Consider the following 14,364-nt stretch of genomic DNA (forward strand, 5'->3'; position numbering starts at 1 on the left):
ATCTTTATGCAAAGCCCGTTAAATTTTATTTTATTTTAATTAAGTTGTTATTGAAGCATACTTGATTTACAATGTTGTGTTAGTTTCTGGTGTACAGCAAAGTGATTCAGTTCTATATATGTGTATACATATTCTTTTTCATATTCTTTTCCATTATAGTTTATCACAGGATATTGACTATAATTCCCTGTGCTATACAGTAAGACCTTGTTGTTTATCCATTCTATGTAGAATAGTTTGCATCTGCTAATCTCAAACTCCCAATCCATCCATTGGGAAGCCAGTTTTAAAAGCAAATATAAGTACATTTAACTGATATGTGGAATCACAGAAATCACACAATTTGTATTTCATAGCTCGTACATGTGTGTGTATTTTATCCTTATCAGAATCATGGGAATGCTTCACAAAATGAACTCAACTGTTTTTACCACACTTTGTTTTTTGCAGAAGCCCTACCAGCACTCCCTACCTTAGTTAGGCTTATGGATGTGTGAGGGAGGACTGAAAGCAAAAGGAACTATGGGTTGCTCTATCTTGCCCTTTACTGTTACGTTATTGTTTTCAAAACAAAGGAATATTTAGCATCATACAAGGAAGTAACACAAGTAAGAAAGAAAATGATCAGGTTCCTTGATTATTCATGTTTCTTAGGACACAGTTGTCTACATTATGCATTTGAAGCCAGTTCAGGTTCTACGGGGAAAATGTGGCCTTTCAGGGATGTCAGCACCCAGCGTACTCTATTGAAGACATAACACAGTTGCCTTGCACTCATGTTGAGTCTTGGGTGGGTGAATTCCCACCATTGGGGATCCACTGAGAATTCTAGATTCATGGGATATTTTAAACACGCTCTGGAATGGCAGACAACACACTGCATGTGTCTCTTTGCTTGTGTTTCCACTGTCCCTTTGGACTTCATTTACCAAACACAAGCTAGAAGATAAAATTGTTAAGGATGCTAAGACAGTGATGGCTTTACTGATTAGTTTTGCAGAATCAACACTGTTTCCACATGGAAATGATTGTGTTTAGTAATGCATTGGATGGAATATAAAAATAAAAACTGACTACAGGGCTTCCCTGGTGGCGCAGTGGTTGAGTCCGCCTGCCGATGCGGGGGACACGGGTTTGTGCCCTGGTCCGGGAAGATCCCACATGCTGCGGAGCGGCTGGGCCCGTGAGCCATGACCGCTGAGCCTGCGCGTCCGGAGCCTGTGCTCCGCAACGGGAGAGACCACAACAGTGAGAGGCCCGCGTACCGCAAAAAAAAAAAAAAAAAAAAAAAAAAGACTACAAAAGTCCCTTGAAGAATAGCCAACCTTAAATAGGAAGGTATCAAATAGCTAGTATAACTAGATATTTTGAAGGAATAAAGCAACAAAGTTTCATTGATCATGCAGAAGAGAGAAGGACTCAGGGCAGAATGATTCTGAGATCGTTCCGTAAAGTTTGAGGAGCCAGATTTTGAATTTTCAACATGTGAGAATGGCTCCCAACCTACTTCTGACTAAGAAGGATCCAGTGGGAAGATGGCTAATTCAGATCCCTGAAATTTCACCTGATTCCAGCAGTTTGATCATTTAAAGGGAAAACTATGATTTTAAAGCTTTGGCAGGTAATATGGGTTGCTAGAAGATGAAGACAATAGATGGGTTTTTTGCTGAACAGAAAATCACAATAAAGATTTGGAAATACAATCACAGGTTAGAGGTAGAGTTTGGGGTGTCAGTCAGAGGACCAAACTCTTCTTTAACAGACAGGTACAGGGATTTGGGAATTGGAGGCTGGGAGCTACAGGGGGGAAGGAAGAGAGTCTTGGAGAGGGAAAGAGGGCTCTGAATGTGAGGGGAATGGAGTAATTGGGGGCCTATGGTGAGACTTGGCTTACATGCAGAGAATTCCAAGTGACCGTGAAGGGCTGATGGATTTCCAGGGCTTCAGTGGCTGACATTCAGTTTTAAGTTGTTACTGATGGTGCTGTACCTATGTTTTTACCCCCAAACTTTCAATAATGGAGTGAAAGGGTATGATAAAGGGCACTGTGGTATAGAAGGCAGTAATTCCAGGAGGTAGGACTCAGAAGAGATATAGAAATGCTGCAAAAACAAGACAGTAGAGAAGAGGCCACCAGAAGGAAGCTCTGCTCCCCAGAGATGCTGCCTTGGGGCTGGCGGGAGGCTGTTTTTCCCAGTGTGCTTGGGATGAAGGATGGGTCATCATGCAGCAGGGAAGCGTGGGCTCCTGAGGCTGGAGAGTGTAGGTCTTATACCCATTACCCTTAGCTTAGCCCCCACTTCTGCAAGTTGCCCCTCCTCTCCCAACGGTTCTCAGAGGAGAAGCACAGTTGTCATCAAGGGGTTGGAAACGGGAAGATGGCTAACTCGGGACTCCAAAATTTCATCTAGTTCCTAAGGAATCCACTGAAAAAAACTAGAATTAATAAATGACCTCAGCAAGATTGCAGGAATAGATGATCAATACACAAAAGAATTGATTTCTATACAGTAACCATGAACAAACTGAAATTAAGAAAACAACTTCATTTACAATAGCATGGAAAGAATGAGATACTTAGGAAGAAAGTTAACACAGTAAGTGCAAAATTTATACTCTGAAAACTATAAAGCACTGTTCAAAGAAATTAAAGAAGACTTAAAGAAATGGAAATGCATGTCTTGTCCATGGATTGGAAGACTTTATATGATGATGGCTACACTACTCACATTCAGATTTAGCGCAAATCCTGATCAAAATCACAGCTGGTTTCTTTGCAGATATTGACAAGATGATCACAAAATTCCTATCCACATTCAAGGGACAGGGAATAGTCTAAACAATCTTGAAAATTAAGAACAGTAGGTTTCAGACTTCCCTGGTGGCACAGTGGTTAAGAATCCGCCCGCCAATGTAGGGGACACGGGTTCGAGCCCTGGTCCGGGAAGATTCCACATGCCGTGGAGCAACTAAGCCCGTGTGCCACAACTACTGAGCCTATGTTCTAGAGCCTGTGAGTCTCAACTACTGAGCCCGTGAGCCTCAGCTACTGAGCCCATGTGCCACAACTACTGAAGCCCATGCGCTCTAGAGCCCGTGCTCTGCAGCAAGAGAAGCCACCACAATGAGAAGCCCGTGCACCGCAACAAAGAGTAGCCCCTGCTCACCGCAACTGGAGAAAGCCCGCACACAGCAATGGAGACCCAGCGCAGCCAAAAATAAATAAATAAAGTAATTAAAAAAAGAACAGTAAGTCTCACACATTTCAATGTGAAAACTTAACTACAAAGCTACAGTAATCAATACATGGTAGATATGTAGGTCAATGGATAATTAGAGGAGATATATAGATCAATGGGACATATTGAGAGTGCAGAAATAAACCCTTGCATTTACATTCAATAAATTTTTGACCAGGCTGCCAAGACCATTCTGTGTGCAAAAGAATAGTCTTCTCAACAAATGGTGCTGTGACAACTAGATATCCATACGCAAAAGAAAAAAGTTGGACTCCTATCTCATACTAGATACAATAATAAACTCAAACTGGATCAAGGACTTCAATGTAAGAGGTAAAACTATAAAACTGTTAGAAGAAAACATAGTGTTAAGTCTTCATGACCTGGGATTAGGCACTGGTTTCTCAGATATGACACCAAAAGCACAGGCATCAAAAGAAAAAATAGATAAGTTAGATGTTATCAAACTTAAAACCTTTTGTGCTTCAAAAGACACAACAAGAAAGTGAAAAGACAACCAAAGAATGCAAGAAAATTTTATAAATCATATGTTGGACAGGAGACTTGGGTTTAGAATAACTCAAAAGTAGAGTGGCAAATAACCAAAATTAAGAATAGACAAAGGGTTTACGTAGTCATTTCTTCAGAGAAGATGTACAAATGGCCGATAAGCACATGAAAAGACGCTCAACATCACTACTGGTTAGGAAAATGCAAATCAGACCCAAAATGAGATATTACTTCCAACCCATTAGGGTGGTTATAATAAAAAAGGCAGAAAAATGTGTGAGGATATGGAGAAGTTGAAACACTCATACACTGCTGGTGGGTCTGTGATACGGTGCAATTTCTTTGGAAAACAGTCTGGAACTTCCTCAAAAGTTTAAACATAGAGATATCATGTGACCTAGCAATTCTATTCCTAGGTATATATCCAAGAGAAATGAAAATATGTCCACACAAAATGTTTACGTAGATGTTTATAGCAGCATTATTCATAACAGGCAAAAAGTAAACACAATCCAAATGTCTATCGATTGATGAATTGATAATAAAATGTGATATATCTGTACAGTGGAATACTATTGGGCAATAAAAACAGTAGAAGTACTGACATACGCTGCAACCTGGAGGAATCTTGAAAACATTGTGTTAAGTGAAATAAGCCAATTGCAAATGACCAAATACAGTATGATTCTCTTTATATGAAATATTCAGAATAGGCAAATCCGTAGAGACAGAAAGGAACTGGCAGGAGGCAGCAAGACCTGGGGAAAGAGGATGGGTCACAAAGGACCAGAGCCATGGGTGGAGTTTGCTGACAACACAGGTCTGCATCAGATGCAGGGAAGCAGCTGCAGCAGTGGGCCAGTCTTGAACCAGCCCTCCTCCGTGGCAAGGACCTGGGCTTCACACTAAGGGTGGAAAATAAACTCAGCGCATGGGCAGCTGCCTCTGTCACAGGGTGAGCAGAACAGGCAGGGAGGGAAAGGGATGTATTTTAAGTTCCTGGGCCATCGAGAAGTCTCAGCAGAGTTGAGGAGTGTATTAATTCTGATGGGTGGTCCTCTGGAGGCCCAGGGATTTGGGGGCTGCCGATGTGGCCAAGAGCAGGAAGGTGGTACTGATGTACTCCATTGGCCCATTGACTTAGAGGGTGTGTGGGTCTCTGTGTGGTAAACTCACAAATGGAGCTCTTGGCAAAGTCATGCCCTGTGGGTGGCGTCACTGGTGGATGTCGCCATTTTGGAAAGTAAGTTAGCAATGCGACCTTAGCCTCAATGTAGAGTTCTGCCCCTGGGAAGTTATCCTGAGGGGGCCATTGCAAAAGAGGAAGTAAACATAGCTAAACATGGCGCAGCAACATGAATACAACGGCTGAAGCCCTTAACGTGACCTAAATGTTTAATAGGTGAATGGCTACACGTGTCATGGTCAATCAATTCAAGGGGATTTTTGCAGCAATTAAATTCATAAACATAAAGTCTTTGTAAAAGTAGTCTTTCTGAGACAATATTAAAAAAACATGGAAAGTGATATTATATATACCTCTTGGCTATTAGTACGTTCCAGACTAGATTTATGGATAGATATTGGAAGGGAACATAGAATTGAAAACTCTTTTAAGGTTAGGGGGATAAATGATCAGTGAAACAATATTTTCTTTTAAGATTTTTAAAAATATTGTAAAATTATTTTAATGATTTTTTTTGCCCCAAGTCTTAACTTTAACAATCCAAACTTAAAAAATAGGACATTTCTCTTTCTTTTCTTTTCTTTTTTTTTTTTTTTTTTTTTGGTCTCTTTCTTTTTTCCCCCTTTTGACTAATGCTTGTGTTCACAGTTGAATAATAAAAGAGAACATTTTTGCAAAACTTCTGAAAGGCCCTGGAGCTAAGGGCAGATAAATGTTAGGGAAAGTTTGGAGGAATAAAGAAAAGTGGTAAAAAAAAAAAATGATGGCAGTGGTAGAAGCAAAGGCATTATAAATAAAGCAGGGAAGAATAGAAGATGTACAAGGGAAAGCGAGGCCAGGGATGGACCGGGAACAGGGCAGTCTTCTAGAAAAATGTCATCATTTAAAGCCCCATCTCATACTCATTATTTATTTCCTCGGTAAAGACGAGTCTCTTGGCTAACAACATGAGAGGGAATGTAAACGGTTCATTATGCTTTGTCGTTGCTAGTTTTATTTTAATTCTTTAAGCTCCATGGGGCAGTGCCACACTCTTGTACTGTGAGCACATCATAACGTTGTAGGTGCTCAGTCAATGTTGAATGAATGCTGACTGCATGTGCTCACTTTCGTTTATTCCCTGAGACCAGGACCTGGCCCTGCTTGCCCTTCCTCTCTGTCCATTAATTCTTGCTTCATTTCCTTCTGTGTCTTCATCTCTTTGCAACAGGGTCTTCTGGTACTTTCAGCTCCGGTGGCCATTTGATGAAGAGGACCTTTCTCAAGACAAAAGGGTGTCTCGGTGCTGCTCTCCCCTCCCCACCCGGGGGGATCTGGCTCCTGGCATGCACCCAAACCTCAGGACAGGGTCGTGGCTGGAACTTCTCTTGTGTTCAGGGAGCCCAGCACAGGACATTCATGATGTCACCTCCTAGGATCCGCCTCTGCCCTCCCCAGTAGCACCCAGAGCCTCTGCCTGGACATCTGCCTTCTGTCCTGCAACACTTCCTCATGGTTTATGCTGATGGCTTCTGTCCTCTTCACTCTTCCTGGACTGTAGGACCACCCGCGACCCAACCCATTCCCACTGGGTTAGGACTCCAGACTCCATCCAGTGCCCTTGACTTTCCTCCCCTTGCTTTAGGTCATCTCCTCCATTTCCAGCCTGAGTACAGACAGCTCTCTTGGAACCAGAAAAGGCAAAATCATGGCGTGGATGCTGCCGCCATTACTAATCAATCACAGCCTTCTTTCCAAGGGAGCCTGGATGTGGTCTTAGAATCCCCGCTTAGGATCAGAGTTGGTGAGCAACTTGGAGTGATCAGGGTGAATAGGTTGGTGGCAGCCTTCATTCCCGCACAAGGATGTCGTGCCCCATAGGCTTGATCAGCGTCCCGATCTTGAGAATCTCCAGAGGTGGAATCGAGACGGTATCTTCCTTAGGCACTTCTCTCCCTGTTCATCCTTCCTTCCTGCCTCCTGTTTGCTCAGGGCTCCCCAGGTCCCAGCAGACTCTGTGCCGGAGTGAGTCACTGTGACCTGCAAGCCTGACCCAAGGCTCACAGCCACAGCACGCACGTGGTAATGAACCCTGGGTTTCACTTGATTTCTCAGCTGGGAGTCTGATTGTAGCCATGCTTTGGAGCCACCAGAGTCACCCGGGTGACCCTATGCCCACTGGACTGTGCGAACCGCTCGCCCAGAATGTGAGGCTCCTGCTGCTTGCTTTCCCACAGCGCCTAACCCAGCTCCCTTGCAAACTGCATGTCATCAATTCTCTCTCTCTCTCTCTCTCTCTCTCTCGGAGGGATGATTTATACATTCCTAAAAGCAGACTGGAATCCGGAGTTGACTAACAGAAAGTCAGTTTTTGGTGGGGAAAGAAATGTAGGAATTCTGGAAACCAAACAGAACTCATCGTGTATTTGTGGAATCAAAGCTGAAACCATCAAGTGTTTCCCACACAACTTACAGCCGAAGTTTTGGGATCCCAGCCTTAGAATCCTATCACTGACCTTGCGCGAGACCCTTAGCCCCTCTGAGGCTACTTCTGCTCCTGTCAAACCGAGGCAACACCGGGGCTGCCCTGCAAGGCCGCTCTGAGGACTGGATTAGGTTACTCTTAGTCCAGCGTTTGGGCTAAAACGAGGTGATTATTGTTAACCGGATGGAAGCAGCCAGATGGACGCTAGGTTGGGATGTCCCATAACCTTATTCACCCGGGGTTTTAAGACACAGCTTCTTTAACCTGTAAGAGTGGAAAGCAAACATTATACTTAAGTTTTCTGGAGGCAACAAGATCGTAGGGAAGTAATTTTCAGCCTTCTCTCCTCCAAAGCAAAGGCGGGAGCCGCCTGGAAACCTTCTGGGTGCCATCTCAGGACGCGCCACTAGGGGGCGGTATCGCACCGCGAGGATCTTTAATTTCCCTCCTACCGGGAGGAATTCGGACAGACCTTGGGTTGAGCAGTTTAACACGCGGGGCCTTATCTCATCCTCTATTTTTCAGTTCAGGGCAATTAATTCCTCCTCCTCCTCCAAATGACTTTTTCAAGTGGAAACCTGGGGCTCTGTGCTTCTGAGGAGTCCCCTTCCGTGTGCCTTATATTTGGCTCTAAATCTTCCGGCTTCCTCAGGCCTGTAGTCCCCTTTTGGCTGCACTGACGGTCCAAGCAAGTGGACGTGTGTACGAGGCTCGGGGTGCAGGTCAGGATCAGCCTGGAGCATCTGGGTGCAAATCCGATGAAGGTTTTGGGAGAGCAGAGGGGAAGGAAGCTGGTAGGTAGGTTCCTCTGGGCGTCCTTGCTGGGAAGGGGGCGTTCCCAGCTGTCTTGGGGAGGCTGATGGGCTGAAGGAGGGGCCAGTGTGAAGGAGCGTGAGGCTGTGTAAAGGTCACTGCTGCATGTCTTGGAGGTCGGGGGCTGAGTCCGATAAAGTTGAGGATGATTTTTGAACTGGATTTAACTAGATTTGAATGACCATGTATTAAGCTACCTTATTTGCAGCATCTCCTGCAATCTTCTTCCAAATGAAGAACCAAGGCTCAGAGAGGTTAGGTAACCCTCCGGAGGTCACACAGCTAGTAAGTATGAGAGGTTTGAACTCACATTCTCAGCAGCGTTGCACAAGAGGCTGGGGGGACCCCTCAGTACCAAGGGGCACTCTCTCCAGCTATGTGACTCCTGGGGATGGGTGCCTGAGGCAGCCTGGACACAAGTTTAAGCCCAGGTCACAGCTGAATTTCTGAGGCCATATTATGAATCCACATCCTTCCTGATCCTTTCAATTCCGTTCTCTCTCCGCACTTATATCCACTCTGCCCACTACCCCACCAAGACCTACTCACTCTGCCCATGTCAGCGCTTCTCCCTCCTGGAGCAGCTCGTGTACCAAGTGCTTACTGTGCGCCTGGCACTGCTCTGGCTTCTGGGGCACAGTCTCTGTCCTCGGGCCGCCCACGTTCCCGTGAGGCATTTCTCTGGGGTCTGTGCTTTCTAGAATTTACTCTCCATTCTGTATTAATTATTTACATAACACAATCCCAGAATGTAGCAGATGACACGATAGACTTTTATCATCTCATAGTCCCTGACGTTTGGGATCCTGGTGCGGCTCAGTTGGGTTCTTCCTCAGGGTCTCTCACAGGCCGTCATTAAGGTGTTGACTCCTCTTGAGGGCCCTGGGGAAGGAGCCCTTCCACGCCCCTTCACGTGGTCCTCGGCAGGGTTCAGCACCTCAGGGCTGTTGGCTGGAGGCCTCCCTCAGTTCCCTGCCAGGCGGGCCCCCCGCAGATCAGCTCACAGTGTCAGCTGGCCACCTCAGATGGGAGACAGCACCACAAATTAAAACCAGAGTCTTTTCGTAACTGGATATTGACGTGACATCCCATCACTCTGCTGTCTTATGTTCTTCAGAATCAGGTCATTAGGTGCAGCCCACACTTCCTGGAAAGGCTGTGAGCACTGGAAGAAGGTGTGGCTACCTGAAGCGGGGTGGGGGGGGGCACTGGGGTCATCTTAGAGGCTGCCCACCAGTTTGCCCTCTGGCCCTCAAAGATTCACATCCCTTTCACATGAAAAATACACTCAACTCCTCCCAAGACCCCCAAAGTCCCATTCCATTTTCACATCAGCTCAAAGTCCAGAATCTCAGCGTCTGAATCAGATCTGGGTGTGAACAGGCCCCAGGGTGTGGTTCAAGTACAGTTCCTCTCAATCTGTAGATCTGTGAAACTAAAGAGACACATGCCCTGTCCCCTGTGCACTGCAGGTGGGACGGGCACAGGACAACCGCTGTAGATATTCCTGCTCAAGAAAAGGGGGGAAATGGAGGTATGAAGGAGTCACTGGTCCACAGCAGTTCTGAAATTCAGTTGGGTAAATGGCGACCATTTCTGGAATAGTTTCCACATCTCTCTAGCTCCTGACTCTGAGCCATCCTTCCTTTATTCATGAAAGGTAAACCGTGTTTACAGCTAAATGGTCTCCTCAATCTGTTTCCTGCTGGTCTAACTCTTCCTTTCTTTATGTGTCTTCAGCCCAAGCTGGCAGTGTTTCTACTGGTGTGAGTCGGGGAGGGACACACACACAGAGGGGTTCAGCTGTTACAGTGATTTTTTTCTTTCTTAAGCTGGGTAATAGGTATACAGGTCATCATTGCCTCACTCTTTAAACCTTTGGGTATGTCTTCAATATTTCACAGTAAATGCTGTAAGAAGAAAGTATTTTTTTTAAAAGAAAACTCAGGGTGTTGGTGCATGAATAGAAAGACTGATCCACAGAACAAAAGTCCAGAAATAACCCAAGTACATAGGGAAATCTAGTCTATGATAAAGATGACATTTCAAATGCTGGAAGAGTGATTGGCCTTTTAACAAATGATGCTGAGAAAATTAAATAACCATTCCTCATCTCAGACACAACAATAAGCTTCAAATGAATTAGACATATAAACGAGAACAATGAAATCATACAAATTCTAGAAGGTAACATGAGCGAATTCCTCTATGGGGAAAAGGTTTTTCATTATGAATCAGAATCCAGGTGTCATGAAAGAAAAGGTGAGTACAATAGAACACATAAAAATTACAAACGAACCTCTGCGACCCAAATGTGCCACATGCACTGTTTAAAACACACACACACACAATTTGCCAGAAAATACTTGCAATGTATCAGAAACAGGGACAATTTCAGGAGCCCATAAAGAATCCTTCAAGATTGAGCAAAGACAGGTGAAGATGGCCACGTTGGCAGTACTCTGGTTTTTCATTCTCTCTGAATTCCTCCATAAGAATAGCTAGAGCAACTAGACAGAGAAGCAGAAGCTACGGGTAACATTTATAATAAAACTGGGTCACAAGATGTCTTAAGAACTTCAAAATACAAGCAGATGGGAGCAGACCATTATCAGTACGTGAAGACTCGTGTGTTTTTGTGTCTGTGCAAGGAAAAGCAGAAGAAGTAATGGGGCTTCTGATGGACCCAGGAAGAGGAAACCCCCAGAATAGCCACGGGGTTTTCACGATAATGCACAGAAGCATGATTTGAGCGCGGAGGCAGGGGCAGAGCCAACCTCAGCAGCCAATGACTGCGGTGGTCCCTGGTGAAGGGGGGGTGGAGCCTCCTAGCCCCAGTTGACTCTTAAAACGGACCGCTCAGGGCTTTCTTCCGGGACACCCTGCACCCGGGAGAAACTGCCGGGAGTGGAATAAACAGTTTCCAGAAAAGGGGCAACTGAGAAACGGGAAAGAGAGGGTCTGCATACAACTGAACAAGAGGAACATAGCCAGGGAATTTCAGAAACCAAGCTGCCGTATTTAAAAAAACGTTTTACATGAGTAAGGGCAGAGAGCTCTGTGGATTAGAGAAGCTAGTGTGAGACACGATTCCTTCTAACTGGTCGTGAAAACTTCGCCACACGAAAAAGAACAACAAAAAAAGAATCGAGGGAAAATCCTGGACAAGTTGGATAGGAAAAATTGAGGGAAAAAGACGAGAGCTCCTTAGAAAAACTGGGCAAAGATATGAACTGTCCAAAAAAAAAAAAAAGTGCAAATCGACACATAAGAAAAACGCTCAACTTTATGCATAATGAAAACCGGAGCACTGAGTACTGTTGTCCACATGTGAGGTTGGCAAAATTTCCAAAGCTTGACAACACAACTTGTTGCTGGCTGTGGAAAAACTGGCGCTCCCGTACACGGCCAGGGAGAGACCACCACGGGGTAAACTCCGTGGGGGCGGGGATTCAACACAATATAGCCAAACTACATACACACATACAGGACTGGGTTGAATAGCTTCTCCCCAAATTTCTGTGCACCCAAAACCTGTGAATGGAACCTCATTTGGAAATAGGGTCTTCGCAGATGTGATCAAGTTAAGACGAGATCATCCTGGAGCAGGTGGGCCTTAAACCAAATATGGCTTCCTTATGGGAAGAGAAGAGACACAGACACGGGAAGAAGGTCACGTGAGGATTGGAGTGATGGGTCCATAAGTCAAGGAATGCCAGGGGCTGCCAGCAACACCAGAGGCTGCAAGAGGCAATGAAGGATTTTTCCCTAGAGCCTTCCTAGAGAGCATGGCCCTACCAACACCTTGATTTTGGAACTTTAGCCTCCAAAACTGTGAAAGAATAGATTACTGTGATTTAAAACCACATTTTTTTTTTTTTTTTTTTTTTTTTTTTGGCCACACTGCGCGGCTTGCGGGATCCCCAACCAGGGATTGAACCTGAGCCCTCAGCAGTGACAGCACGGCATCCTAACCGCCCGGGAATTCCCTAAAACCACACATTTTGTAGTGTTAGGTAATATTAATACTAGTATGTATTAGGTAGTCCGAGGCAATGAATACACGTACCCTTTGGCCAAATAATGCCTCTTCTAGGAATTTATCATGAAGACACACCTCCAACGATACAACAAATAGTACATGAACCATCTTATTCATTAAGGCATTGTTTGTAGTTGAAAACCATCTAAATGCTGAGACGCAGAAGCTTGGTTGGCTAAACCATGGTACATACTCTCAGTGGAACGCTTTTCAGAGGTTTATAGCTCTAAAAAGGAATGAAGGATATCTTCACTGACTCCAAAGACAGCACAGTCAATTCCATGAGTCCCAGTATGAACGTGCAGCTAACTGCATGCAGAATCTGGGCTGACCCTGAATCTTCCTTCCTTCCTTCTACTGTGCCCAGTAGAACATAGAAGTGAATTCTGTCAGTTCTTTAAGGGGACTAGTCTTCAGGAAGACTGGCAACTTCCACCTCCTCTCTCTTGGATATCACATAAAAGATTGGGGGCAGACATGGAATATGGTTGGTGTAGCCAACAAGGTCATGATCAAGGGCACTGAAATCATGGTTTCTTTGGCAATTCTCGTCTCTAGGGAAGGCAAGGAGACCCTCAACTCTTTGAGCCAGGGTAAGGGAAATGGTGAGGGGCTTTTTAAAATGTCCAAGTCCTTCATTCCCTCTCTCTAGCACCCAAAATGACCTTCCTGCCAGAAAGGTATCCACAGGTAGAGAAGGGCCTGGAGGGAGGGGTCTGGTCCCTCTAAGAGCTGACATTTTCATTATGGGGTCTTAAAATAGTATTTTAGAGGACACTTCAGCCTTTGAAGGCTTTGGATATGTTACTCTTCCGAGCTGATCACTGCTGGGTCCTAACCAGATGGTTTCTCCGAACTGCTCCTCTGGGACCTGGGTCTTCTGTTGCCACCACCAGCCAAGGCTCTGCCCTGGAGGCTCTGAAGGGCCCCACTGCTCACAGCCCTGCAACCTGTGAAGCTTGGATGATGACATTTCATTTTCCTCCCCAGGAGGCACTGGAAATTTTCCACATGGTTTGACCCCTTTGAAGGGTTCAACCATTGCTGACATCATCTGGGGCAGATAGCAAACCATTGCCCCATTTGCCCAGAGGAAGAGGAAAGTGTATTTTTTTTAGAAACATACTAATTTCCTTTTAGAGCTACTGGGTCTGCCTTAGCTGGTGAGTGTTGAAATCCTCAGAAGAGCTCTGTGGGAAATGACTTTCCTGATATTCAATAGCACATCCTGTGGCCCCCAGGCAAAGGCCAGCTTACACTAACTGTTAATGTACTCCCTAATTGAGGGGACAAACCAGGGTGAAGTTTCTGAATTTCAGGGTGATTGATAACATCAGCTCTGGCAAAACAGAGAGCCTTCAATAGAATATGATACTGATGTTAAATATGGGCTGGGAGGAAAACAAAAAGTAATTCACAGAAAGTGGGCGGGCCAAAGAGGCATTATACGTATGATTATGGGGCTACAATTTTGCTGTTTGGTTAAATACTTATCCAGTTACAGAATTTAAATGTAAGTGTTCCTGCCCCAGAGCCCTAATCACCCAAAGGGATGTCAGTAGCTCCTTGTGTAATAAGGAATCTGGTTGGCCTTTATCTTTGGTTCCCGGGAGGGGAGGTAACCTCTAAACCTTTGGAATTTCCTGAGTGACGGGAAGGTCTTTGTTATTCATGGTGGGCCTTTTAGACCCCACCTGGTAGGTGATGCCAATGAGGTGACTCGTGGGGGACCCTTAGATGTTTTATGTTTATGAGATGACTAAGGATTCGGGCTGGCCATGCCAGAAAGAACGATGATGTGATCAGCAAGTTGGAGGTTTGATCCTCAAGCTGTCAGCCCAAATCCAGGGGGACAGGAGGGGGCTGGATGTGGAGTTCAGTCATGCACGTGGTGATTCCATCAATCATTCCTCTGGAATGAAACTCCAATAATAGATTCTGGATACGGAAGCTTGGGTGAGCTTCCTGGGCTGGGAAAACTCTGTGTGGATCGTCACACATCAGTGACGGGAGGGTACTGCGTCCTTGAGGATATAGAAGCTTCACGTTTGGAACGCTCCCACGCCTAGACCTGCCCCCTGGGTCTCTTCCTCTGGCTGGTTCTGATTTA

This window comes from Aethalodelphis obliquidens, unplaced genomic scaffold (genome assembly GCF_003676395.1).
Source record: "Aethalodelphis obliquidens isolate GAN/ISIS:26980383/991018 unplaced genomic scaffold, ASM367639v1 scaffold2, whole genome shotgun sequence".
NCBI lineage: Eukaryota > Metazoa > Chordata > Mammalia > Artiodactyla > Delphinidae > Aethalodelphis > Aethalodelphis obliquidens.